This window comes from Ambystoma mexicanum, chromosome 2q (genome assembly GCF_040938575.1).
Source record: "Ambystoma mexicanum isolate Mex_15411 chromosome 2q, UKY_AmexF1_1, whole genome shotgun sequence".
Lineage (NCBI taxonomy): Eukaryota > Metazoa > Chordata > Amphibia > Caudata > Ambystomatidae > Ambystoma > Ambystoma mexicanum.
This window is the reverse complement of record NC_090924.1, coordinates 128,121,694-128,148,379: the sequence shown is the minus strand read 5'-3', so window position 1 is coordinate 128,148,379 and position 26,686 is coordinate 128,121,694. Positions and strand designations below refer to the sequence as shown.

Here is a 26,686-nt window from a genome sequence, read left to right as displayed (position 1 = left end):
TGATAGCTGTGATGATTCTTGGCTCTGGATGGTATCGAGTGTCCGTTTTCTTGCGCTGTGTTTGTCGGACCAGTACTGTTTGTCCAACTTCCAGCTGTTGTTCCTTTGCTCTCCTTCTTGTGTCAGCCCAGTGCTTGGCTTTCCTTCGTTTCTCAGCGTCACGTTCCCTGATGGCTAGGTCTTCTTCCGGTGTATAGTCCTCCCATCGTGGGATACGTGTCCTGGGTTGGTATCTCACCATGAGTTCAGCGGGTGGCTTTGCAGTTGCGTCATGTTGAGTGTTCCGATAGCTTCGGAGCATGCTACAGATGGCTTTCGGATGGGGTGTCTGTTCCGCTACTGCCTTTTGTCGGGTCAATTTGATCGTGGCCATAAACCGTTCAACCATCCCATTGGCTTGGGGCCAGAGTGGTGTGATCTTTTGATGGGAGAAGCCTAGGTGTTTTGCGAAGTTTGCGAATTCCCGTCCCTGGAAAGGGGACCCGTTGTCGGTCTTCACGATGTTGGGGATGCCCCATTCGCTGAAGAGTTCGTCCACTATGGGCGCATTCTCAGCGAAGGATGTCGAGGGTGTTTGTTTCACAAATGGGAATCTCGAGTACTCGTCTATTATTACTAATAGGTACCCTCCCTCTTCTACGGGTCCATAAAAGTCCATTGCGACCTTTTGCCAGGGTCTCGTTGGCAGCGTGGTGAGTTGGAGGGGGTTTGGGTTTTGTCCTTGGGCTGCCAGTTGGCAGGGTCTGCAGTGTCTGAGCATGTCCTCCACTATCATGTCCATGTATGGGAACCAGACATAGTTCCTGAGGAACCTTTTGGTGTTGTCCATTCCCCTGTGCCCTTCGTGCGCCAGCATTGCTAGTGTCTTCCTTAGGTCTCTTGGTGCTACTAGCCTCTTTCCTCGTAGTAGTAGCCCTTGGTCTGTTGCTATAAGTTCATCTTTTACTTTGGCTAGCCGGTCTAATTCTTTCTGGTCCACGTCTCCTTCTTCAGTTCTATTTGAGTGGCGTTCCCTCCATTTGTTGGAGCGGGTGAGGGTGATAGCGGCCCTGATCGTTGGGTCGGCTTTGCTCCTTTCTTCGAACGTCGTGGTCGAGATGGTGGGCGGCATGGCATTTGACGATAGGTACAAGACATATTCAGTGGCTTCATGTGCCAAAGTGTCATCTTTGTCGGGCAGAGGATGTCTGGACAAGTAGTCCGCTGGGTTTGCGTCTCCTCCTGGTTTATGGATGATGGTGTAATCGTATTCCTGTAGTCTTATCCCCCATCGCTCTATGCGGGGTGGCATCTTCGTCCTGGGGTTCCCAAAGATGGATAGGAGGGCTTGGTGGTCTGTCACTAGGGTAAATTTCCGGCCAATGATGAAGTGGTGGTATTTTTCGCACGCCCATACCGCGGCCAGGCTTTCTCTCTCTGCTTGAGAGTAGGCCTTTTCCGTGTGTGACAGGGCTCGGCTGGCGTAGGCGACTATTGCGTGGTGGCTGTTGTCTGCGGAGTCAGTTTGTGCTAGGATGGCTCCCAGCCCCACCGGGCTCGCATCAACTGTGATGATTGTGTGCCAGTTGGGATCGAAATATGCCAGTTGTTTGTTGTTGGTGAGTCCCTCTTTTATCGCTGTGAATGCCTCCTGGCAGGGTGCGTCCCATGTGAATGGTTGGTTCTTCTTCAGGAGGTTGCGGAGCGGGTCAGTCGTTGTGGCGTAGTTTGGAAGGTATCGCGCACAATATCCCGCCATTCCCAATAGCGAGCGTAACTCTGCTGTGTTCGTCGGTGCTCGAAGATCAGTGATGGCCTTTATTTTGTCTGGGTCTGCCGATATGCCGTTGTTGGAGAATGTGTGTCCGAAGAACTTGAGACTTGTTCTGTTAATGACGCACTTGCACTCATTTAGTGTTAGCCCTGCATCTTGTAGAATGGAGCAGATGTTCCTGAGAGCCTTATCATGCTGGTCTTGATCTTTCCCAAATATGAGGATGTCATCACTGTAATTTAATGCATTTGTCTCTGATGCTATGAGACGCCTAATGGTCTCTTGGAATATTTCTGCGGCGGATGAGATGCCGAAGTTTAACCTTTTGTATCGGAACAGGCCGTCATGCGTTGCAAATGTGGTTATGGGCCGTGATTCTGGATCCAGGACGAGTTGATGGTAGCCCTGGTTGAGGTCAAGTTTTGAGAAAAACCTCGCCTGGTTTAACCTGATTAGCATGTCCTCCAATCCTGGTCCTGGGTGCCTTTCTCTCTGGATGGCAGTATTCGGGATGCGCATGTCTACGCATATGCGAAGGCGACCATTGTCCTTGGGGACAATTACTATCGGCGACACCCAGGGTGTTGGCCCTTCCGCTTTCTCTATGATGTCGTTCTGGAGGAGAAGTTGTATTTCCTTCGACACTTGTTCCTGGAGGTGGAAACCTACTTTCCGTGGGTGTTGTGGAACTGGCCTGACGTTTTTGTCTATGTGTAGTTTGATGCATGGCCCTTTTAGCATCCCTACCCCTTCGAATAGTTTGGGGAAGTTGTTCTTGAGTTCTCTTTTTGCCAATGGTCTGTCTATGATTGCCCTGACGGATTCACATGGTAGTGGTAGTCCTTCAATGACCTCTGACTGGTCATAGTGTAGGTCAATCAGGGCAAGTGCGTTAGCTGTCCTGTAACTGAGAAGGCAGCGGCCAATAGCTGGGCTTCTTATCACATGTATCGTGGCGGTTACTGTGATGCCTCTGTGTCGTAGGTCGCATTGAAATTTCCCTTTTGATGTCATGGGTTGGGTCGCTCCCCATTGGAAGATGTGTGTCCTAGACTCCTGGATGGGGTATGTTGAGGCTATTTCACGATAGATGTCTTCATTCATGACGTTGACCGTCGCTCCTGTATCAACAATAAATCTGTTTTGGGTTCTTCCCATCTGAATTGTTACTCTGGGAGCCGCGGTGTCCTCCTCCTCCACGCTGAGAAGGCATACATACTCTCGGTCGTAGCCGTCCTGCAGGTATTGAGGCTGTTCGTTTCCACTTGGTGGATGGTGTGGTGGGGGGTAAGGGTATGGCTCCCTGTCACGTTCCCGGTTGTCTGGTGCTTCCGCTCTGCGGGTGTCTTCGCGTTCCAGTTCCCGCATGAAGTCATCCTGATAGGCATCGTATAATTCGTGGTCTTTCCTGTCTGGTTCAATCTGAAGTCCTTCCAAGGCTCTCACTGTGTTTGGGCGTTGATATGATGGCGCGAGAGGTGCGTTCCTGTCCACATGGTGATGCTGTTCTTTATGTGCGTCCATCGTGCGAGGGGTAGATCGTGGGCGTGCTGATCCTCCTTCCGGTAGTAGTTCTTTGCACATCACTTGGAAGTGGTTCTCCATTCCGCACCTCATGCATCGTTGCCCAATGGCGGGGCACGGTCCTCTGTGTGGATATTCGAATCCGCAGCGATAGCATTGGCGGTCACCCTGTGCTCGTTGTGTCGGGTACCTCTGGTTGGTCCTTGGTTGGGTGTTTGGCTGGCGGGCGTAGGGATGAATTGCGGCTATGGTTTCTCCCTTTTTGGGGTTCTCAATGGCTGCTGCTTGAATGTCCACTCTTTCGTATACCCTGGCTAGGTCTAGTACCTCTTTTAGGGATAGGGGTTTCTTGAGGAGGTGCTTCCGGAACATCGAGGATACACACCCTTCTATGATGCGTAATCTAATGGCTTCTTCGTCATTAAAGTTAGCAAAGTCACATTTTGATATTTTCCTCTGAAGGCGTATTACGAACTCCCCTATCGATTCGTGAGGTAGCTGGCCGCATTGGTTGAAAGTGTACCTTTCATAGTCCCGGTTCGGTGAGATGACTAGTTTTTCGTTAATGGCTTGCAGGAGTCTTGCATATGTGGTGCGGTCTTGTGGAGGGATCGTGCGTATAATATTTTTGATTTCTCTCCCTGCGACATTTGCAAATATGCTCAGTATGTTGGGAGGTTCTTGTGTGCCAATGGCACCCACGAAGTCGTCAAATTCCTCCATCCATTCTTCCCATCTCTGTCCCTGGTCATGGTGTGGGTTTAGCGTGAACGGGGCAGGTCTCCTCATTAGGCTTGCATGAGAGGAGGGGGCTCCCGGTGGTGGTGGTGGTGCATTAGGGTCTGCCGCGTCTGCAGATGACATGGCGGTATCTTGGTGTGTAGCGTGGGGTGCTGCGTCGCGGATGCTCTGGGTGCTCTGATCGGCTTTTGCACCGTGGTTCTCTTGAACTGCTGCTGTGTATATTCGCTCACTGGGGCACGTTGTTCACCCTCTGCTGTTTGTGTGCAGAGTGGCGTCCTGGCAATGTCACCTTCGGGTTCTTGCAGAATTTTTGGTGATTTTACCAATGTCACATAGGTGGGAGACTCGGGGTTCCCCTTTGCAAATGTTACCTTTGCAGAATTTTTGGTGTTTTTACCAATGTCACATAGGTGGGAGACACGGGGTTTCCCCTTTCAGGTGTCACCTTCGGGTGTCTCTACAGATGTGTCACGTGGGTGGGAGACTCGGGGTTCCCTTTCCGCTACCCTTTTCCGACTCCTTACTTGAGGGTGGATGCCGCGAGCCTGCGGGTCTCCTCTTCCGTGACGTGTGGGCCTCTTCTGGTCCGCGGGCTCCGCTCGTTGTTGGCGTTCGCGGTCCTCTTCTTGTCGAGGTGCGCGGGACGTCTTCTGCTGGGCTCTGCGGTCCTGGTCGGCTAGCCGCTGTCGGCGGGCTTCCGCTGCTGGGCTCTTCGCTGCTGGGCTCTGCAGTTGGGGCGCACGGGCCTCTCGATCTTCCAGTCGGCTGGGCACTTCAGTCTCGGGCGCACGGGCCCCTCGATCACCTGGTCGGCTGGGCCAGCTGCCGGTGGGCCTCCGCTGCTGGGCTCTTCGCTGCTGGGCTCTGCAGTTGGGGCGCACGGGCCTCTCGATCTTCCGGTCGGCTGGGCGCTTCAGTCTCGGGCGCACGGGCCCTTCAATTGCTTGGTCGGCTGGTTAGCTGGCAGTCCTCCGCTGTCGGGTTCCTTGCCACCGGGCTCTCCAGTCTTGGGCGCACGGTCCTCTCCGATCTTCTGGTCGGTTGGTCTGCTGCTGGCCACCACTGCCGGGCTCTCTGGTCCTGATGCTGCAGGGCACACGGGCCCACCTGGTCTGCTGGGCTCACGAGCCCTCCTTAACTGCTGGGCACACGGGCCCTCCCTGAACGCTGCTGGGCTCACAGGCCCTCCTCGCACTGCTGGGCTCACAGGCCCTCCAAACTGCTGCCGGCACGCGACGGGTCGTATCGGCTTCGTCGCCAGTGTTGAACCTCGTTCATACGTTCGTTCTCGGGCCTACAAATGACACGGAGCCGAATTCACTAACAACCAACTTTATTCACCTCTCAACTCTAACTAACTTTTCCTCTCTCTCGCCCCTCCCTTTCCGTCTCCCCTCCCGCTCTTTCTCCTTGGCTGCCCTTAAAGGGGCAGTGTCCTTTTTCCATGTATAACAATGACCATTGCACAGCTGCTCACTCAGAGCTCGATCGTGCTCGATCAGGCGAGATATATTTAGGTCACCAGCAAAGTCTGTTCTCTTTTCTTGCGTAGGGTGAGCATTCACAGAGCCCAGCTTCGTTGACGAGAGTGCAAAAGGTGTATACTAAAAGCTTTCTGCTTTACTTGAGCGCCATGGCCGTTATTATATTTTGGCTGCTCCAAGCAATCTCTGTCCAGCCGATGCAAATTTCCAGCTCAAATTTTCCCAGCACTCAAAAAGTCCCTCCTCCCGCCAGCTCTGCTTTCAGGAAGTTCAGCAGAAGCAGTCCAACTTCTGTTCCCACTTCAGAGGAAAAGCTTTCTCGGGCCAGAGAAAGCCAGGGAATCACTGTACCGGCAAGTGCATTTCTTACAACTGGTAATCCCTCAGAACACAGAAATGAAGAAGCTGTATATGAAAATGTATTATTTCTTTGGTACACTAACCTATGTAACTAATATGGACCATTTCAGAGGACGGAGCGGACCCAACTGTGATCCCAGAGACCCAAATACCCAGCAGTAGGGAAAATAAATCCTCTCTGTGCTCTGCAACATGACATACACAAAATGCAAGCGCGTGCATTTTTTTATTGGCCCCATATACAGAATACATGTGAGGATGCTTGCCTTCCCAGTGTATTTCTCAAGCTCTTGAGAGCATATGCTATTTCCATGGGAACGCAAATAAGTTCATACTTTACATTTGTGTGTGACAAAAGGGGAAAAAAACTATTTTGTGTAAAATGCCAGCAGAGAGTGTTTCTGCCCGGTCTCGAACCGGGGGGACCTTTCGCGTGTGAGGCGAACGTGATAACCACTACACTACAGAAACAGCTGCTTGCTCACCTTTGTAGGGACTGGGAGAACAGGTGCAAAGGGCAGTGCAAGTGGACCTGCTTAAAGACTAATCAAATGCCTTGCGCCTGAAGCTCACACAATCCAGCCTAAAACATACGTCCTATCAAGCATGCGCACATATACAAGTATGCCAGCTGAGGGCCTATGCAGCGTACAGAGGGAAGGACATATTTCCACTTTGAGATCGGACGGCCAAAACTCACAAGCAAATCAAGGAATGTTACTGAGAGCTAACAGAGAACACAAAGTGCTTGTCGCAAGGACATGGCACGCAAAGAGGTTCAGGAAGTGAATTGTTCATCGACTACTGCTTACCGAGAAAACCAGAGAGTCTGTCCAATGAAAATAACATTGAAAAAACAAAAAAAAGGAGCTCAAGTTAACCACCTTGATTGGGCTCGTCCGGGATTTGAACCCGGGACCTCTCGCACCCAAAGCGAGAATCATACCCCTAGATCAACGAGCCACGGTCCTTTGAGCATTTGACGGAATTGTCCTCAGCGTTTGCACCCCCCTTAGGATTCGAGGCCAAGAATGCCTATTCCTGAAGTTTGTTCCTGCCGCTGAAAGCCTTGTCGGTGTATGAGCCAAATGAATGCCCCAGTCGGCACGCTCTGACTGTCTTCACAGGTCTCCTCCTCATCCCGAAGGTTGGTGGCCCATTGACATCAGGGTGGAAGGTGCTTGCGATACACTGTTCCTTCCTTCCTTCCTTCCTTCCTTTATTCCTCTTATGCTGTTTATGTAATAAGAGGGGACGATACACAGAAGAGAGAAAGTGGCCCAACACACTAGACTAGCAGTCTTCTGATCAATCTGCAGCTGGCAAGGTGGGGGAGAGCCTTTATTTTGCACCTGCTGGGATCTGCATTGGCAGAAGCTCTGAGGGCTGGGCCTTTCCTTTTGCCTGTAAAAACAAAAAGCAGCCCTCCTCCCTCCAGCCCTGAGAGCATGGGCGTGACACTGGAAAAAGCAGCATCTCCCCTTTGGTAAAGATGACCATTGCACAGCTGCTCACTCAGAGCTCGATCGTGCTCGATCAGGCGAGATATATTTAGGTCACCAGCAAAGTCTGTTCTCTTTTCTTGCGTAGGGTGAGCATTCACAGAGCCCAGCTTCGTTGACAAGAGTGCAAAAGGTGTATACTAAAAGCTTTCTGCTTTACTTGAGCGCCATGGCCGTTATTATATTTTGGCTGCTCCAAGCAATCTCTGTCCAGCCGATGCAAATTTCCAGCTCAAATTTTCCCAGCACTCAAAAAGTCCCTCCTCCCGCCAGCTCTGCTTTCAGGAAGTTCAGCAGAAGCAGTCCAACTTCTGTTCCCACTTCAGAGGAAAAGCTTTCTCGGGCCAGAGAAAGCCAGGGAATCACTGTACCGGCAAGTGCATTTCTTACAACTGGTAATCCCTCAGAACACAGAAATGAAGAAGCTGTATATGAAAATGTATTATTTCTTTGGTACACTAACCTATGTAACTAATATGGACCATTTCAGAGGACGGAGCGGACCCAACTGTGATCCCAGAGACCCAAATACCCAGCAGTAGGGAAAATAAATCCTCTCTGTGCTCTGCAACATTACATACACAAAATGCAAGCGCGTGCATTTTTTTATTGGCCCCATATACAGAATACATGTGAGGATGCTTGCCTTCCCAGTGTATTTCTCAAGCTCTTGAGAGCATATGCTATTTCCATGGGAACGCAAATAAGTTCATACTTTACATTTGTGTGTGACAAAAGGGGAAAAAAACTATTTTGTGTAAAATGCCAGCAGAGAGTGTTTCTGCCCGGTCTCGAACCGGGGACCTTTCGCGTGTGAGGCGAACGTGATAACCAGTACACTACAGAAACAGCTGCTTGCTCACCTTTGTAGGGACTGGGAGAACAGGTGCAAAGGGCAGTGCAAGTGGACCTGCTTAAAGACTAATCAAATGCCTTGCGCCTGAAGCTCACACAATCCAGCCTAAAACATACGTCCTATCAAGCATGCGCACATATACAAGTATGCCAGCTGAGGGCCTATGCAGCGTACAGAGGGAAGGACATATTTCCACTTTGAGATCGGACGGCCAAAACTCACAAGCAAATCAAGGAATGTTACTGAGAGCTAACAGAGAACACAAAGTGCTTGTCGCAAGGACATGGCACGCAAAGAGGTTCAGGAAGTGAATTGTTCATCGACTACTGCTTACCGAGAAAACCAGAGAGTCTGTCCAATGAAAATAACATTGAAAAAACAAAAAATAGGAGCTCAAGTTAACCACCTTGATTGGGACCTCTCGCACCCAAAGCGAGAATCATACCCCTAGACCAACGAGCCACGGTCCTTTGAGCATTTGACGGAATTGTCCTCAGCGTTTGCACCCCCCTTAGGATTCGAGGCCAAGAATGCCTATTCCTGAAGTTTGTTCCTGCCGCTGAAAGCCTTGTCGGTGTATGAGCCAAATGAATGCCCCAGTCGGCACGCTCTGACTGTCTTCACAGGTCTCCTCCTCATCCCGAAGGTTGGTGGCCCATTGACATCAGGGTGGAAGGTGCTTGCGATACACTGTTCCTTCCTTCCTTCCTTCCTTTATTCCTCTTATGCTGTTTATGTAATAAGAGGGGACGATACACAGAAGAGAGAAAGTGGCCCAACACACTAGACTAGCAGTCTTCTGATCAATCTGCAGCTGGCAAGGTGGGGGAGAGCCTTTATTTTGCACCTGCTGGGATCTGCATTGGCAGAAGCTCTGAGGGCTGGGCCTTTCCTTTTGCCTGTAAAAACAAAAAGCAGCCCTCCTCCCTCCAGCCCTGAGAGCATGGGCGTGACACTGGAAAAAGCAGCATCTCCCCTTTGGTAAAGATGACCATTGCACAGCTGCTCACTCAGAGCTCGATCGTGCTCGATCAGGCAAGATATATTTAGGTCACCAGCAAAGTCTGTTCTCTTTTCTTGCGTAGGGTGAGCATTCACAGAGCCCAGCTTCGTTGACAAGAGTGCAAAAGGTGTATACTAAAAGCTTTCTGCTTTACTTGAGCGCCATGGCCGTTATTATATTTTGGCTGCTCCAAGCAATCTCTGACCAGCCGATGCAAATTTCCAGCTCAAATTTTCCCAGCACTCAAAAAGTCCCTCCTCCCGCCAGCTCTGCTTTCAGGAAGTTCAGCAGAAGCAGTCCAACTTCTGTTCCCACTTCAGAGGAAAAGCTTTCTCGGGCCAGAGAAAGCCAGGGAATCACTGTACCGGCAAGTGCATTTCTTACAACTGGTAATCCCTCAGAACACAGAAATGAAGAAGCTGTATATGAAAATGTATTATTTCTTTGGTACACTAACCTATGTAACTAATATGGACCATTTCAGAGGACGGAGCGGACCCAACTGTGATCCCAGAGACCCAAATACCCAGCAGTAGGGAAAATAAATCCTCTCTGTGCTCTGCAACATTACATACACAAAATGCAAGCGCGTGCATTTTTTTATTGGCCCCATATACAGAATACATGTGAGGATGCTTGCCTTCCCAGTGTATTTCTCAAGCTCTTGAGAGCATATGCTATTTCCATGGGAACGCAAATAAGTTCATACTTTACATTTGTGTGTGACAAAAGGGGAAAAAAACTATTTTGTGTAAAATGCCAGCAGAGAGTGTTTCTGCCCGGTCTCGAACCGGGGACCTTTCGCGTGTGAGGCGAACGTGATAACCACTACACTACAGAAACAGCTGCTTACTCACCTTTGTAGGGACTGGGAGAACAGGTGCAAAGGGCAGTGCAAGTGGACCTGCTTAAAGACTAATCAAATGCCTTGCGCCTGAAGCTCACACAATCCAGCCTAAAACATACGTCCTATCAAGCATGCGCACATATACAAGTATGCCAGCTGAGGGCCTATGCAGCGTACAGAGGGAAGGACATATTTCCACTTTGAGATCGGACGGCCAAAACTCACAAGCAAATCAAGGAATGTTACTGAGAGCTAACAGAGAACACAAAGTGCTTGTCGCAAGGACATGGCACGCAAAGAGGTTCAGGAAGTGAATTGTTCATCGACTACTGCTTACCGAGAAAACCAGAGAGTCTGTCCAATGAAAATAACATTGAAAAAACAAAAAAAAGGAGCTCAAGTTAACCACCTTGATTGGGCTCGTCCGGGATTTGAACCCGGGACCTCTCGCACCCAAAGCGAGAATCATACCCCTAGACCAACGAGCCACGGTCCTTTGAGCATTTGACGGAATTGTCCTCAGCGTTTGCACCCCCCTTAGGATTCGAGGCCAAGAATGCCTATTCCTGAAGTTTGTTCCTGCCGCTGAAAGCCTTGTCGGTGTATGAGCCAAATGAATGCCCCAGTCGGCACGCTCTGACTGTCTTCACAGGTCTCCTCCTCATCCCGAAGGTTGGTGGCCCATTGACATCAGGGTGGAAGGTGCTTGCGATACACTGTTCCTTCCTTCCTTCCTTCCTTCCTTTATTCCTCTTATGCTGTTTATGTAATAAGAGGGGACGATACACAGAAGAGAGAAAGTGGCCCAACACACTAGACTAGCAGTCTTCTGATCAATCTGCAGCTGGCAAGGTGGGGGAGAGCCTTTATTTTGCACCTGCTGGGATCTGCATTGGCAGAAGCTCTGAGGGCTGGGCCTTTCCTTTTGCCTGTAAAAACAAAAAGCAGACCTCCTCCCTCCAGCCCTGAGAGCATGGGCGTGACACTGGAAAAAGCAGCATCTCCCCTTTGGTAAAGATGACCATTGCACAGCTGCTCACTCAGAGCTCGATCGTGCTCGATCAGGCGAGATATATTTAGGTCACCAGCAAAGTCTGTTCTCTTTTCTTGCGTAGGGTGAGCATTCACAGAGCCCAGCTTCGTTGACAAGAGTGCAAAAGGTGTATACTAAAAGCTTTCTGCTTTACTTGAGCGCCATGGCCGTTATTATATTTTGGCTGCTCCAAGCAATCTCTGTCCAGCCGATGCAAATTTCCAGCTCAAATTTTCCCAGCACTCAAAAAGTCCCTCCTCCCGCCAGCTCTGCTTTCAGGAAGTTCAGCAGAAGCAGTCCAACTTCTGTTCCCACTTCAGAGGAAAAGCTTTCTCGGGCCAGAGAAAGCCAGGGAATCACTGTACCGGCAAGTGCATTTCTTACAACTGGTAATCCCTCAGAACACAGAAATGAAGAAGCTGTATATGAAAATGTATTATTTCTTTGGTACACTAACCTATGTAACTAATATGGACCATTTCAGAGGACGGAGCGGACCCAACTGTGATCCCAGAGACCCAAATACCCAGCAGTAGGGAAAATAAATCCTCTCTGTGCTCTGCAACATTACATACACAAAATGCAAGCGCGTGCATTTTTTTATTGGCCCCATATACAGAATACATGTGAGGATGCTTGCCTTCCCAGTGTATTTCTCAAGCTCTTGAGAGCATATGCTATTTCCATGGGAACGCAAATAAGTTCATACTTTACATTTGTGTGTGACAAAAGGGGAAAAAAACTATTTTGTGTAAAATGCCAGCAGAGAGTGTTTCTGCCCGGTCTCGAACCGGGGACCTTTATAACCACTACACTACAGAAACAGCTGCTTGCTCACCTTTGTAGGGACCAGGAGAACAGGTGCAAAGGGCAGTGCAAGTGGACCTGCTTAAAGACTAATCAAATGCCTTGCGCCTGAAGCTCACACAATCCAGCCTAAAACATACGTCCTATCAAGCATGCGCACATATACAAGTATGCCAGCTGAGGGCCTATGCAGCGTACAGAGGGAAGGACATATTTCCACTTTGAGATCGGACGGCCAAAACTCACAAGCAAATCAAGGAATGTTACTGAGAGCTAACAGAGAACACAAAGTGCTTGTCGCAAGGACATGGCACGCAAAGAGGTTCAGGAAGTGAATTGTTCATCGACTACTGCTTACCGAGAAAACCAGAGAGTCTGTCCAATGAAAATAACATTGAAAAAACAAAAAAAAGGAGCTCAAGTTAACCACCTTGATTGGGCTCGTCCGGGATTTGAACCCGGGACCTCTCGCACCCAAAGCGAGAATCATACCCCTAGACCAACGAGCCACGGTCCTTTGAGCATTTGACGGAATTGTCCTCAGCGTTTGCACCCCCCTTAGGATTCGAGGCCAAGAATGCCTATTCCTGAAGTTTGTTCCTGCCGCTGAAAGCCTTGTCGGTGTATGAGCCAAATGAATGCCCCAGTCGGCACGCTCTGACTGTCTTCACAGGTCTCCTCCTCATCCCGAAGGTTGGTGGCCCATTGACATCAGGGTGGAAGGTGCTTGCGATACACTGTTCCTTCCTTCCTTCCTTCCTTCCTTCCTTCCTTTATTCCTCTTATGCTGTTTATGTAATAAGAGGGGACGATACACAGAAGAGAGAAAGTGGCCCAACACACTAGACTAGCAGTCTTCTGATCAATCTGCAGCTGGCAAGGTGGGGGAGAGCCTTTATTTTGCACCTGCTGGGATCTGCATTGGCAGAAGCTCTGAGGGCTGGGCCTTTCCTTTTGCCTGTAAAAACAAAAAGCAGCCCTCCTCCCTCCAGCCCTGAGAGCATGGGCGTGACACTGGAAAAAGCAGCATCTCCCCTTTGGTAAAGATGACCATTGCACAGCTGCTCACTCAGAGCTCGATCGTGCTCGATCAGGCGAGATATATTTAGGTCACCAGCAAAGTCTGTTCTCTTTTCTTGCGTAGGGTGAGCATTCACAGAGCCCAGCTTCGTTGACAAGAGTGCAAAAGGTGTATACTAAAAGCTTTCTGCTTTACTTGAGCGCCATGGCCGTTATTATATTTTGGCTGCTCCAAGCAATCTCTGTCCAGCCGATGCAAATTTCCAGCTCAAATTTTCCCAGCACTCAAAAAGTCCCTCCTCCCGCCAGCTCTGCTTTCAGGAAGTTCAGCAGAAGCAGTCCAACTTCTGTTCCCACTTCAGAGGAAAAGCTTTCTCGGGCCAGAGAAAGCCAGGGAATCACTGTACCGGCAAGTGCATTTCTTACAACTGGTAATCCCTCAGAACACAGAAATGAAGAAGCTGTATATGAAAATGTATTATTTCTTTGGTACACTAACCTATGTAACTAATATGGACCATTTCAGAGGACGGAGCGGACCCAACTGTGATCCCAGAGACCCAAATACCCAGCAGTAGGGAAAATAAATCCTCTCTGTGCTCTGCAACATTACATACACAAAATGCAAGCGCGTGCATTTTTTTATTGGCCCCATATACAGAATACATGTGAGGATGCTTGCCTTCCCAGTGTATTTCTCAAGCTCTTGAGAGCATATGCTATTTCCATGGGAACGCAAATAAGTTCATACTTTACATTTGTGTGTGACAAAAGGGGAAAAAAACTATTTTGTGTAAAATGCCAGCAGAGAGTGTTTCTGCCCGGTCTCGAACCGGGGACCTTTATAACCACTACACTACAGAAACAGCTGCTTGCTCACCTTTGTAGGGACTGGGAGAACAGGTGCAAAGGGCAGTGCAAGTGGACCTGCTTAAAGACTAATCAAATGCCTTGCGCCTGAAGCTCACACAATCCAGCCTAAAACATACGTCCTATCAAGCATGCGCACATATACAAGTATGCCAGCTGAGGGCCTATGCAGCGTACAGAGGGAAGGACATATTTCCACTTTGAGATCGGACGGCCAAAACTCACAAGCAAATCAAGGAATGTTACTGAGAGCTAACAGAGAACACAAAGTGCTTGTCGCAAGGACATGGCACGCAAAGAGGTTCAGGAAGTGAATTGTTCATCGACTACTGCTTACCGAGAAAACCAGAGAGTCTGTCCAATGAAAATAACATTGAAAAAACAAAAAAAAGGAGCTCAAGTTAACCACCTTGATTGGGCTCGTCCGGGATTTGAACCCGGGACCTCTCGCACCCAAAGCGAGAATCATACCCCTAGACCAACGAGCCACGGTCCTTTGAGCATTTGACGGAATTGTCCTCAGCGTTTGCACCCCCCTTAGGATTCGAGGCCAAGAATGCCTATTCCTGAAGTTTGTTCCTGCCGCTGAAAGCCTTGTCGGTGTATGAGCCAAATGAATGCCCCAGTCGGCACGCTCTGACTGTCTTCACAGGTCTCCTCCTCATCCCGAAGGTTGGTGGCCCATTGACATCAGGGTGGAAGGTGCTTGCGATACACTGTTCCTTCCTTCCTTCCTTCCTTCCTTCCTTTATTCCTCTTATGCTGTTTATGTAATAAGAGGGGACGATACACAGAAGAGAGAAAGTGGCCCAACACACTAGACTAGCAGTCTTCTGATCAATCTGCAGCTGGCAAGGTGGGGGAGAGCCTTTATTTTGCACCTGCTGGGATCTGCATTGGCAGAAGCTCTGAGGGCTGGGCCTTTCCTTTTGCCTGTAAAAACAAAAAGCAGCCCTCCTCCCTCCAGCCCTGAGAGCATGGGCGTGACACTGGAAAAAGCAGCATCTCCCCTTTGGTAAAGATGACCATTGCACAGCTGCTCACTCAGAGCTCGATCGTGCTCGATCAGGCGAGATATATTTAGGTCACCAGCAAAGTCTGTTCTCTTTTCTTGCGTAGGGTGAGCATTCACAGAGCCCAGCTTCGTTGACAAGAGTGCAAAAGGTGTATACTAAAAGCTTTCTGCTTTACTTGAGCGCCATGGCCGTTATTATATTTTGGCTGCTCCAAGCAATCTCTGTCCAGCCGATGCAAATTTCCAGCTCAAATTTTCCCAGCACTCAAAAAGTCCCTCCTCCCGCCAGCTCTGCTTTCAGGAAGTTCAGCAGAAGCAGTCCAACTTCTGTTCCCACTTCAGAGGAAAAGCTTTCTCGGGCCAGAGAAAGCCAGGGAATCACTGTACCGGCAAGTGCATTTCTTACAACTGGTAATCCCTCAGAACACAGAAATGAAGAAGCTGTATATGAAAATGTATTATTTCTTTGGTACACTAACCTATGTAACTAATATGGACCATTTCAGAGGACGGAGCAGACCCAACTGTGATCCCAGAGACCCAAATACCCAGCAGTAGGGAAAATAAATCCTCTCTGTGCTCTGCAACATTACATACACAAAATGCAAGCGCGTGCATTTTTTTATTGGCCCCATATACAGAATACATGTGAGGATGCTTGCCTTCCCAGTGTATTTCTCAAGCTCTTGAGAGCATATGCTATTTCCATGGGAACGCAAATAAGTTCATACTTTACATTTGTGTGTGACAAAAGGGGAAAAAAACTATTTTGTGTAAAATGCCAGCAGAGAGTGTTTCTGCCCGGTCTCGAACCGGGGACCTTTCGCGTGTGAGGCGAACGTGATAACCACTACACTACAGAAACAGCTGCTTGCTCACCTTTGTAGGGACTGGGAGAACAGGTGCAAAGGGCAGTGCAAGTGGACCTGCTTAAAGACTAATCAAATGCCTTGCGCCTGAAGCTCACACAATCCAGCCTAAAACATACGTCCTATCAAGCATGCGCACATATACAAGTATGCCAGCTGAGGGCCTATGCAGCGTACAGAGGGAAGGACATATTTCCACTTTGAGATCGGACGGCCAAAACTCACAAGCAAATCAAGGAATGTTACTGAGAGCTAACAGAGAACACAAAGTGCTTGTCGCAAGGACATGGCACGCAAAGAGGTTCAGGAAGTGAATTGTTCATCGACTACTGCTTACCGAGAAAACCAGAGAGTCTGTCCAATGAAAATAACATTGAAAAAACAAAAAAAAGGAGCTCAAGTTAACCACCTTGATTGGGCTCGTCCGGGATTTGAACCCGGGACCTCTCGCACCCAAAGCGAGAATCATACCCCTAGACCAACGAGCCACGGTCCTTTGAGCATTTGACGGAATTGTCCTCAGCGTTTGCACCCCCCCTTAGGATTCGAGGCCAAGAATGCCTATTCCTGAAGTTTGTTCCTGCCGCTGAAAGCCTTGTCGGTGTATGAGCCAAATGAATGCCCCAGTCAGCACGCTCTGACTGTCTTCACAGGTCTCCTCCTCATCCCGAAGGTTGGTGGCCCATTGACATCAGGGTGGAAGGTGCTTGCGATACACTGTTCCTTCCTTCCTTCCTTCCTTCCTTTATTCCTCTTATGCTGTTTATGTAATAAGAGGGGACGATACACAGAAGAGAGAAAGTGGCCCAACACACTAGACTAGCAGTCTTCTGATCAATCTGCAGCTGGCAAGGTGGGGGAGAGCCTTTATTTTGCACCTGCTGGGATCTGCATTGGCAGAAGCTCTGAGGGCTGGGCCTTTCCTTTTGCCTGTAAAAACAAAAAGCAGCCCTCCTCCCTCCAGCCCTGAGAGCATGGGCGTGACACTGGAAAAAGCAGCATCTCCCCTTTGGTAAAGATGACCATTGCACAGCTGCTCACTCAGAGCTCGATCGTGCTCGATCAGGCGAGATATATTTAGGTCACCAGCAAAGTCTGTTCTCTTTTCTTGCGTAGGGTGAGCATTCACAGAGCCCAGCTTCGTTGACAAGAGTGCAAAAGGTGTATACTAAAAGCTTTCTGCTTTACTTGAGCGCCATGGCCGTTATTATATTTTGGCTGCTCCAAGCAATCTCTGTCCAGCCGATGCAAATTTCCAGCTCAAATTTTCCCAGCACTCAAAAAGTCCCTCCTCCCGCCAGCTCTGCTTTCAGGAAGTTCAGCAGAAGCAGTCCAACTTCTGTTCCCACTTCAGAGGAAAAGCTTTCTCGGGCCAGAGAAAGCCAGGGAATCACTGTACCGGCAAGTGCATTTCTTACAACTGGTAATCCCTCAGAACACAGAAATGAAGAAGCTGTATATGAAAATGTATTATTTCTTTGGTACACTAACCTATGTAACTAATATGGACCATTTCAGAGGACGGAGCGGACCCAACTGTGATCCCAGAGACCCAAATACCCAGCAGTAGGGAAAATAAATCCTCTCTGTGCTCTGCAACATTACATACACAAAATGCAAGCGCGTGCATTTTTTTATTGGCCCCATATACAGAATACATGTGAGGATGCTTGCCTTCCCAGTGTATTTCTCAAGCTCTTGAGAGCATATGCTATTTCCATGGGAACGCAAATAAGTTCATACTTTACATTTGTGTGTGACAAAAGGGGAAAAAAACTATTTTGTGTAAAATGCCAGCAGAGAGTGTTTCTGCCCGGTCTCGAACCGGGGACCTTTCGCGTGTGAGGCGAACGTGATAACCACTACACTACAGAAACAGCTGCTTGCTCACCTTTGTAGGGACTGGGAGAACAGGTGCAAAGGGCAGTGCAAGTGGACCTGCTTAAAGACTAATCAAATGCCTTGCGCCTGAAGCTCACACAATCCAGCCCAAAACATACGTCCTATCAAGCATGCGCACATATACAAGTATGCCAGCTGAGGGCCTATGCAGCGTACAGAGGGAAGGACATATTTCCACTTTGAGATCGGACGGCCAAAACTCACAAGCAAATCAAGGAATGTTACTGAGAGCTAACAGAGAACACAAAGTGCTTGTCGCAAGGACATGGCACGCAAAGAGGTTCAGGAAGTGAATTGTTCATCGACTACTGCTTACCGAGAAAACCAGAGAGTCTGTCCAATGAAAATAACATTGAAAAAACAAAAAAAAGGAGCTCAAGTTAACCACCTTGATTGGGCTCGTCCGGGATTTGAACCCGGGACCTCTCGCACACAAAGCGAGAATCATACCCCTAGACCAACGAGCCACGGTCCTTTGAGCATTTGACGGAATTGTCATCAGCGTTTGCACCCCCCTTAGGATTCGAGGCCAAGAATGCCTATTCCTGAAGTTTGTTCCTGCCGCTGAAAGCCTTGTCGGTGTATGAGCCAAATGAATGCCCCAGTCAGCACGCTCTGACTGTCTTCACAGGTCTCCTCCTCATCCCGAAGGTTGGTGGCCCATTGACATCAGGGTGGAAGGTGCTTGCGATACACTGTTCCTTCCTTCCTTCCTTCCTTCCTTTATTCCTCTTATGCTGTTTATGTAATAAGAGGGGACGATACACAGAAGAGAGAAAGTGGCCCAACACACTAGACTAGCAGTCTTCTGATCAATCTGCAGCTGGCAAGGTGGGGGAGAGCCTTTATTTTGCACCTGCTGGGATCTGCATTGGCAGAAGCTCTGAGGGCTGGGCCTTTCCTTTTGCCTGTAAAAACAAAAAGCAGCCCTCCTCCCTCCAGCCCTGAGAGCATGGGCGTGACACTGGAAAAAGCAGCATCTCCCCTTTGGTAAAGATGACCATTGCACAGCTGCTCACTCAGAGCTCAATCGTGCTCGATCAGGCGAGATATATTTAGGTCACCAGCAAAGTCTGTTCTCTTTTCTTGCGTAGGGTGAGCATTCACAGAGCCCAGCTTCGTTGACAAGAGTGCAAAAGGTGTATACTAAAAGCTTTCTGCTTTACTTGAGCGCCATGGCCGTTATTATATTTTGGCTGCTCCAAGCAATCTCTGTCCAGCCGATGCAAATTTCCAGCTCAAATTTTCCCAGCACTCAAAAAGTCCCTCCACCCGCCAGCTCTGCTTTCAGGAAGTTCAGCAGAAGCAGTCCAACTTCTGTTCCCACTTCAGAGGAAAAGCTTTCTCGGGCCAGAGAAAGCCAGGGAATCACTGTACCGGCAAGTGCATTTCTTACAACTGGTAATCCCTCAGAACACAGAAATGAAGAAGCTGTATATGAAAATGTATTATTTCTTTGGTACACTAACCTATGTAACTAATATGGACCATTTCAGAGGACGGAGCGGACCCAACTGTGATCCCAGAGACCCAAATACCCAGCAGTAGGGAAAATAAATCCTCTCTGTGCTCTGCAACATTACATACACAAAATGCAAGCGCGTGCATTTTTTTATTGGCCCCATATACAGAATACATGTGAGGATGCTTGCCTTCCCAGTGTATTTCTCAAGCTCTTGAGAGCATATGCTATTTCCATGGGAACGCAAATAAGTTCATACTTTACATTTGTGTGTGACAAAAGGGGAAAAAAACTATTTTGTGTAAAATGCCAGCAGAGAGTGTTTCTGCCCGGTCTCGAACCGGGGACCTTTATAACCACTACACTACAGAAACAGCTGCTTGCTCACCTTTGTAGGGACTGGGAGAACAGGTGCAAAGGGCAGTGCAAGTGGACCTGCTTAAAGACTAATCAAATGCCTTGCGCCTGAAGCTCACACAATCCAGCCTAAAACATACGTCCTATCAAGCATGCGCACATATACAAGTATGCCAGCTGAGGGCCTATGCAGCGTACAGAGGGAAGGACATATTTCCACTTTGAGATCGGACGGCCAAAACTCACAAGCAAATCAAGGAATGTTACTGAGAGCTAACAGAGAACACAAAGTGCTTGTCGCAAGGACATGGCACGCAAAGAGGTTCAGGAAGTGAATTGTTCATCGACTACTGCTTACCGAGAAAACCAGAGAGTCTGTCCAATGAAAATAACATTGAAAAAACAAAAAAAAGGAGCTCAAGTTAACCACCTTGATTGGGCTCGTACGGGATTTGAACCCGGGACCTCTCGCACCCAAAGCGAGAATCATACCCCTAGACCAACGAGCCACGGTCCTTTGAGCATTTGACGGAATTGTCCTCAGCGTTTGCACCGCCCTTAGGATTCGAGGCCAAGAATGCCTATTCCTGAAGTTTGTTCCTGCCGCTGAAAGCCTTGTCGGTGTATGAGCCAAATGAATGCCCCAGTCGGCACGCTCTGACTGTCTTCACAGGTCTCCTCCTCATCCCGAAGGTTGGTGGCCCATTGACATCAGGGTGGAAGGTGCTTGCGATACACTGTTCCTTCCTTCCTTCCTTCCTTCCTTTATTCCTCTTATGCTGTTTATGTAATAAGAGGGGACGATACACAGAAGAGAGAAAGTGGCCCAACACCCTAGACTAGCAGTCTTCTGATCAATCTGCAGCTGGCAAGGTGGGGGAGAGCCTTTATTTTGCACCTGTTGGGATCTGCATTGGCAGAAGCTCTGAGGGCTGGGCCTTTCCTTTTGCCTGTAAAAACAAAAAGCAGCCCTCCTCCCTCCAGCCCTGAGAGCATGGGCGTGACACTGGAAAAAGCAGCATCTCCCCTTTGGTAAAGATGACCATTGCACAGCTGCTCACTCAGAGCTCGATCGTGCTCGATCAGGCGAGATATATTTAGGTCACCAGCAAAGTCTGTTCTCTTTTCTTGCGCAGGGTGAGCATTCACAGAGCCCAGCTTCGTTGACAAGAGTGCAAAAGGTGTATACTAAAAGCTTTCTGCTTTACTTGAGCGCCATGGCCGTTATTATATTTTGGCTGCTCCAAGCAATCTCTGTCCAGCCGATGCAAATTTCCAGCTCAAATTTTCCCAGCACTCAAAAAGTCCCTCCTCCCGCCAGCTCTGCTTTCAGGAAGTTCAGCAGAAGCAGTCCAACTTCTGTTCCCACTTCAGAGGAAAAGCTTTCTCGGGCCAGAGAAAGCCAGGGAATCACTGTACCGGCAAGTGCATTTCTTACAACTGGTAATCCCTCAGAACACAGAAATGAAGAAGCTGTATATGAAAATGTATTATTTCTTTGGTACACTAACCTATGTAACTAATATGGACCATTTCAGAGGACGGAGCGGACCCAACTGTGATCCCAGAGACCCAAATACCCAGCAGTAGGGAAAATAAATCCTCTCTGTGCTCTGCAACATTACATACACAAAATGCAAGCGCGTGCATTTTTTTATTGGCCCCATATACAGAATACATGTGAGGATGCTTGCCTTCCCAGTGTATTTCTCAAGCTCTTGAGAGCATATGCTATTTCCATGGGAACGCAAATAAGTTCATACTTTACATTTGTGTGTGACAAAAGGGGAAAAAAACTATTTTGTGTAAAATGCCAGCAGAGAGTGTTTCTGCCCGGTCTCGAACCGGGGGGACCTTTCGCGTGTGAAGCCAACGTGATAACCACTACACTACAGAAACAGCTGCTTGCTCACCTTTGTAGGGACTGGGAGAACAGGTGCAAAGGGCAGTGCAAGTGGACCTGCTTAAAGACTAATCAAATGCCTTGCGCCTGAAGCTCACACAATCCAGCCTAAAACATACGTCCTATCAAGCATGCGCACATATACAAGTATGCCAGCTGAGGGCCTATGCAGCGTACAGAGGGAAGGACATATTTCCAATTTGAGATCGGACGGCCAAAACTCACAAGCAAATCAAGGAATGTTACTGAGAGCTAACAGAGAACACAAAGTGCTTGTCGCAAGGACATGGCACGCAAAGAGGTTCAGGAAGTGAATTGTTCATCGACTACTGCTTACCGAGAAAACCAGAGAGTCTGTCCAATGAAAATAACATTGAAAAAACAAAAAAAAGGAGCTCAAGTTAACCACCTTGATTGGGCTCGTCCGGGATTTGAACCCGGGACCTCTCGCACCCAAAGCGAGAATCATACCCCTAGACCAACGAGCCACGGTCCTTTGAGCATTTGACGGAATTGTCCTCAGCGTTTGCACCCCCCTTAGGATTCGAGGCCAAGAATGCCTATTCCTGAAGTTTGTTCCTGCCGCTGAAAGCCTTGTCGGTGTATGAGCCAAATGAATGCCCCAGTCGGCACGCTCTGACTGTCTTCACAGGTCTCCTCCTCATCCCGAAGGTTGGTGGCCCATTGACATCAGGGTGGAAGGTGCTTGCGATACACTGTTCCTTCCTTCCTTCCTTCCTTTATTCCTCTTATGCTGTTTATGTAATAAGAGGGGACGATACACAGAAGAGAGAAAGTGGCCCAACACACTAGACTAGCAGTCTTCTGATCAATCTGCAGCTGGCAAGGTGGGGGAGAGCCTTTATTTTGCACCTGCTGGGATCTGCATTGGCAGAAGCTCTGAGGGCTGGGCCTTTCCTTTTGCCTGTAAAAACAAAAAGCAGCCCTCCTCCCTCCAGCCCTGAGAGCATGGGCGTGACACTGGAAAAAGCAGCATCTCCCCTTTGGTAAAGATGACCATTGCACAGCTGCTCACTCAGAGCTCGATCGTGCTCGATCAGGCGAGATATATTTAGGTCACCAGCAAAGTCTGTTCTCTTTTCTTGCGTAGGGTGAGCATTCACAGAGCCCAGCTTCGTTGACAAGAGTGCAAAAGGTGTATACTAAAAGCTTTCTGCTTTACTTGAGCGCCATGGCCGTTATTATATTTTGGCTGCTCCAAGCAATCTCTGTCCAGCCGATGCAAATTTCCAGCTCAAATTTTCCCAGCACTCAAAAAGTCCCTCCTCCCGCCAGCTCTGCTTTCAGGAAGTTCAGCAGAAGCAGTCCAACTTCTGTTCCCACTTCAGAGGAAAAGCTTTCTCGGGCCAGAGAAAGCCAGGGAATCACTGTACCGGCAAGTGCATTTCTTACAACTGGTAATCCCTCAGAACACAGAAATGAAGAAGCTGTATATGAAAATGTATTATTTCTTTGGTACACTAACCTATGTAACTAATATGGACCATTTCAGAGGACGGAGCGGACCCAACTGTGATCCCAGAGACCCAAATACCCAGCAGTAGGGAAAATAAATCCTCTCTGTGCTCTGCAACATTACATACACAAAATGCAAGCGCGTGCATTTTTTTATTGGCCCCATATACAGAATACATGTGAGGATGCTTGCCTTCCCAGTGTATTTCTCAAGCTCTTGAGAGCATATGCTATTTCCATGGGAACGCAAATAAGTTCATACTTTACATTTGTGTGTGACAAAAGGGGAAAAAAACTATTTTGTGTAAAATGCCAGCAGAGAGTGTTTCTGCCCGGTCTCGAACCGGGGACCTTTATAACCACTACACTACAGAAACAGCTGCTTGCTCACCTTTGTAGGGACTGGGAGAACAGGTGCAAAGGGCAGTGCAAGTGGACCTGCTTAAAGACTAATCAAATGCCTTGCGCCTGAAGCTCACACAATCCAGCCTAAAACATACGTCCTATCAAGCATGCGCACATATACAAGTATGCCAGCTGAGGGCCTATGCAGCGTACAGAGGGAAGGACATATTTCCACTTTGAGATCGGACGGCCAAAACTCACAAGCAAATCAAGGAATGTTACTGAGAGCTAACAGAGAACACAAAGTGCTTGTCGCAAGGACATGGCACGCAAAGAGGTTCAGGAAGTGAATTGTTCATCGACTACTGCTTACCGAGAAAACCAGAGAGTCTGTCCAATGAAAATAACATTGAAAAAACAAAAAAAAGGAGCTCAAGTTAACCACCTTGATTGGGCTCGTCCGGGATTTGAACCCGGGACCTCTCGCACCCAAAGCGAGAATCATACCCCTAGACCAACGAGCCACGGTCCTTTGAGCATTTGACGGAATTGTCCTCAGCGTTTGCACCCCCCTTAGGATTCGAGGCCAAGAATGCCTATTCCTGAAGTTTGTTCCTGCCGCTGAAAGCCTTGTCGGTGTATGAGCCAAATGAATGCCCCAGTCGGCACGCTCTGACTGTCTTCACAGGTCTCCTCCTCATCCCGAAGGTTGGTGGCCCATTGACATCAGGGTGGAAGGTGCTTGCGATACACTGTTCCTTCCTTCCTTCCTTCCTTCCTTTATTCCTCTTATGCTGTTTATGTAATAAGAGGGGACGATACACAGAAGAGAGAAAGTGGCCCAACACCCTAGACTAGCAGTCTTCTGATCAATCTGCAGCTGGCAAGGTGGGGGAGAGCCTTTATTTTGCACCTGCTGGGATCTGCATTGGCAGAAGCTCTGAGGGCTGGGCCTTTCCTTTTGCCTGTAAAAACAAAAAGCAGCCCTCCTCCCTCCAGCCCTGAGAGCATGGGCGTGACACTGGAAAAAGCAGCATCTCCCCTTTGGTAAAGATGACCATTGCACAGCTGCTCACTCAGAGCTCGATCGTGCTCGATCAGGCGAGATATATTTAGGTCACCAGCAAAGTCTGTTCTCTTTTCTTGCGCAGGGTGAGCATTCACAGAGCCCAGCTTCGTTGACAAGAGTGCAAAAGGTGTATACTAAAAGCTTTCTGCTTTACTTGAGCGCCATGGCCGTTATTATATTTTGGCTGCTCCAAGCAATCTCTGTCCAGCCGATGCAAATTTCCAGCTCAAATTTTCCCAGCACTCAAAAAGTCCCTCCTCCCGCCAGCTCTGCTTTCAGGAAGTTCAGCAGAAGCAGTCCAACTTCTGTTCCCACTTCAGAGGAAAAGCTTTCTCGGGCCAGAGAAAGCCAGGGAATCACTGTACCGGCAAGTGCATTTCTTACAACTGGTAATCCCTCAGAACACAGAAATGAAGAAGCTGTATATGAAAATGTATTATTTCTTTGGTACACTAACCTATGTAACTAATATGGACCATTTCAGAGGACGGAGCGGACCCAACTGTGATCCCAGAGACCCAAATACCCAGCAGTAGGGAAAATAAATCCTCTCTGTGCTCTGCAACATTACATACACAAAATGCAAGCGCGTGCATTTTTTTATTGGCCCCATATACAGAATACATGTGAGGATGCTTTCCTTCCCAGTGTATTTCTCAAGCTCTTGAGAGCATATGCTATTTCCATGGGAACGCAAATAAGTTCATACTTTACATTTGTGTGTGACAAAAGGGGAAAAAAACTATTTTGTGTAAAATGCCAGCAGAGAGTGTTTCTGCCCGGTCGTGAACCGGGGGGACCTTTCGCGTGTGAGGCGAACGTGATAACCACTACACTACAGAAACAGCTGCTTGCTCACCTTTGTAGGGACTGGGAGAACAGGTGCAAAGGGCAGTGCAAGTGGACCTGCTTAAAGACTAATCAAATGCCTTGCGCCTGAAGCTCACACAATCCAGCCTAAAACATACGTCCTATCAAGCATGCGCACATATACAAGTATGCCAGCTGAGGGCCTATGCAGCGTACAGAGGGAAGGACATATTTCCAATTTGAGATCGGACGGCCAAAACTCACAAGCAAATCAAGGAATGTTACTGAGAGCTAACAGAGAACACAAAGTGCTTGTCGCAAGGACATGGCACGCAAAGAGGTTCAGGAAGTGAATTGTTCATCGACTACTGCTTACCGAGAAAACCAGAGAGTCTGTCCAATGAAAATAACATTGAAAAAACAAAAAAAAAGAGCTCAAGTTAACCACCTTGATTGGGCTCGTCCGGGATTTGAACCCGGGACCTCTCGCACCCAAAGCGAGAATCATACCCCTAGACCAACGAGCCACGGTCCTTTGAGCATTTGACGGAATTGTCCTCAGCGTTTGCACCCCCCTTAGGATTCGAGGCCAAGAATGCCTATTCCTGAAGTTTGTTCCTGCCGCTGAAAGCCTTGTCGGTGTATGAGCCAAATGAATGCCCCAGTCGGCACGCTCTGACTGTCTTCACAGGTCTCCTCCTCATCCCGAAGGTTGGTGGCCCATTGACATCAGGGTGGAAGGTGCTTGCGATACACTGTTCCTTCCTTCCTTCCTTCCTTCCTTTATTCCTCTTATGCTGTTTATGTAATAAGAGGGGACGATACACAGAAGAGAGAAAGTGGCCCAACACACTAGACTAGCAGTCTTCTGATCAATCTGCAGCTGGCAAGGTGGGGGAGAGCCTTTATTTTGCACCTGCTGGGATCTGCATTGGCAGAAGCTCTGAGGGCTGGGCCTTTCCTTTTGCCTGTAAAAACAAAAAGCAGCCCTCCTCCCTCCAGCCCTGAGAGCATGGGCGTGACACTGGAAAAAGCAGCATCTCCCCTTTGGTAAAGATGACCATTGCACAGCTGCTCACTCAGAGCTCGATCGTGCTCGATCAGGCGAGATATATTTAGGTCACCAGCAAAGTCTGTTCTCTTTTCTTGCGTAGGGTGAGCATTCACAGAGCCCAGCTTCGTTGACAAGAGTGCAAAAGGTGTATACTAAAAGCTTTCTGCTTTACTTGAGCGCCATGGCCGTTATTATATTTTGGCTGCTCCAAGCAATCTCTGTCCAGCCGATGCAAATTTCCAGCTCAAATTTTCCCAGCACTCAAAAAGTCCCTCCTCCCGCCAGCTCTGCTTTCAGGAAGTTCAGCAGAAGCAGTCCAACTTCTGTTCCCACTTCAGAGGAAAAGCTTTCTCGGGCCAGAGAAAGCCAGGGAATCACTGTACCGGCAAGTGCATTTCTTACAACTGGTAATCCCTCAGAACACAGAAATGAAGAAGCTGTATATGAAAATGTATTATTTCTTTGGTACACTAACCTATGTAACTAATATGGACCATTTCAGAGGACGGAGCGGACCCAACTGTGATCCCAGAGACCCAAATACCCAGCAGTAGGGAAAATAAATCCTCTCTGTGCTCTGCAACATTACATACACAAAATGCAAGCGCGTGCATTTATTTA

The 26,686-nt window shown here is 48.6% G+C and overlaps 15 non-coding genes across 15 annotated transcripts; all 15 read right to left on the bottom strand.

Moving 5' to 3' along the window:
- Nucleotides 1-6,261: 6,261 nt before the first annotated feature.
- Nucleotides 6,262-6,336, bottom strand: TRNAV-CAC (transfer RNA valine (anticodon CAC)). The gene has a single exon. It is a non-coding gene; the product is annotated as a tRNA-Val (tRNA).
- A 420-nt stretch (nucleotides 6,337-6,756) lies between these two features.
- Nucleotides 6,757-6,828, bottom strand: TRNAP-UGG (transfer RNA proline (anticodon UGG)). The gene has a single exon. It is a non-coding gene; the product is annotated as a tRNA-Pro (tRNA).
- A 1,315-nt stretch (nucleotides 6,829-8,143) lies between these two features.
- Nucleotides 8,144-8,216, bottom strand: TRNAV-CAC (transfer RNA valine (anticodon CAC)). The gene has a single exon. It is a non-coding gene; the product is annotated as a tRNA-Val (tRNA).
- Nucleotides 8,217-9,996: 1,780 nt separating this feature from the next.
- TRNAV-CAC (transfer RNA valine (anticodon CAC)) lies at nucleotides 9,997-10,069 on the bottom strand. Its single transcript has one exon. It is a non-coding gene; the product is annotated as a tRNA-Val (tRNA).
- A 420-nt stretch (nucleotides 10,070-10,489) lies between these two features.
- TRNAP-UGG (transfer RNA proline (anticodon UGG)) lies at nucleotides 10,490-10,561 on the bottom strand. Its single transcript has one exon. It is a non-coding gene; the product is annotated as a tRNA-Pro (tRNA).
- Nucleotides 10,562-12,350: 1,789 nt separating this feature from the next.
- Nucleotides 12,351-12,422, bottom strand: TRNAP-UGG (transfer RNA proline (anticodon UGG)). The gene has a single exon. It is a non-coding gene; the product is annotated as a tRNA-Pro (tRNA).
- Nucleotides 12,423-14,219: 1,797 nt separating this feature from the next.
- On the bottom strand, nucleotides 14,220-14,291 carry TRNAP-UGG (transfer RNA proline (anticodon UGG)). Its single transcript has one exon. It is a non-coding gene; the product is annotated as a tRNA-Pro (tRNA).
- A 1,319-nt stretch (nucleotides 14,292-15,610) lies between these two features.
- TRNAV-CAC (transfer RNA valine (anticodon CAC)) lies at nucleotides 15,611-15,683 on the bottom strand. Its single transcript has one exon. It is a non-coding gene; the product is annotated as a tRNA-Val (tRNA).
- Nucleotides 15,684-16,103: 420 nt separating this feature from the next.
- TRNAP-UGG (transfer RNA proline (anticodon UGG)) lies at nucleotides 16,104-16,175 on the bottom strand. The gene has a single exon. It is a non-coding gene; the product is annotated as a tRNA-Pro (tRNA).
- Nucleotides 16,176-17,491: 1,316 nt separating this feature from the next.
- On the bottom strand, nucleotides 17,492-17,564 carry TRNAV-CAC (transfer RNA valine (anticodon CAC)). Its single transcript has one exon. It is a non-coding gene; the product is annotated as a tRNA-Val (tRNA).
- Nucleotides 17,565-17,984: 420 nt separating this feature from the next.
- Nucleotides 17,985-18,056, bottom strand: TRNAT-UGU (transfer RNA threonine (anticodon UGU)). Its single transcript has one exon. It is a non-coding gene; the product is annotated as a tRNA-Thr (tRNA).
- Nucleotides 18,057-19,845: 1,789 nt separating this feature from the next.
- TRNAP-UGG (transfer RNA proline (anticodon UGG)) lies at nucleotides 19,846-19,917 on the bottom strand. Its single transcript has one exon. It is a non-coding gene; the product is annotated as a tRNA-Pro (tRNA).
- A 1,810-nt stretch (nucleotides 19,918-21,727) lies between these two features.
- On the bottom strand, nucleotides 21,728-21,799 carry TRNAP-UGG (transfer RNA proline (anticodon UGG)). The gene has a single exon. It is a non-coding gene; the product is annotated as a tRNA-Pro (tRNA).
- Nucleotides 21,800-23,584: 1,785 nt separating this feature from the next.
- TRNAP-UGG (transfer RNA proline (anticodon UGG)) lies at nucleotides 23,585-23,656 on the bottom strand. Its single transcript has one exon. It is a non-coding gene; the product is annotated as a tRNA-Pro (tRNA).
- Nucleotides 23,657-25,466: 1,810 nt separating this feature from the next.
- TRNAP-UGG (transfer RNA proline (anticodon UGG)) lies at nucleotides 25,467-25,538 on the bottom strand. Its single transcript has one exon. It is a non-coding gene; the product is annotated as a tRNA-Pro (tRNA).
- Nucleotides 25,539-26,686: the final 1,148 nt, after the last annotated feature.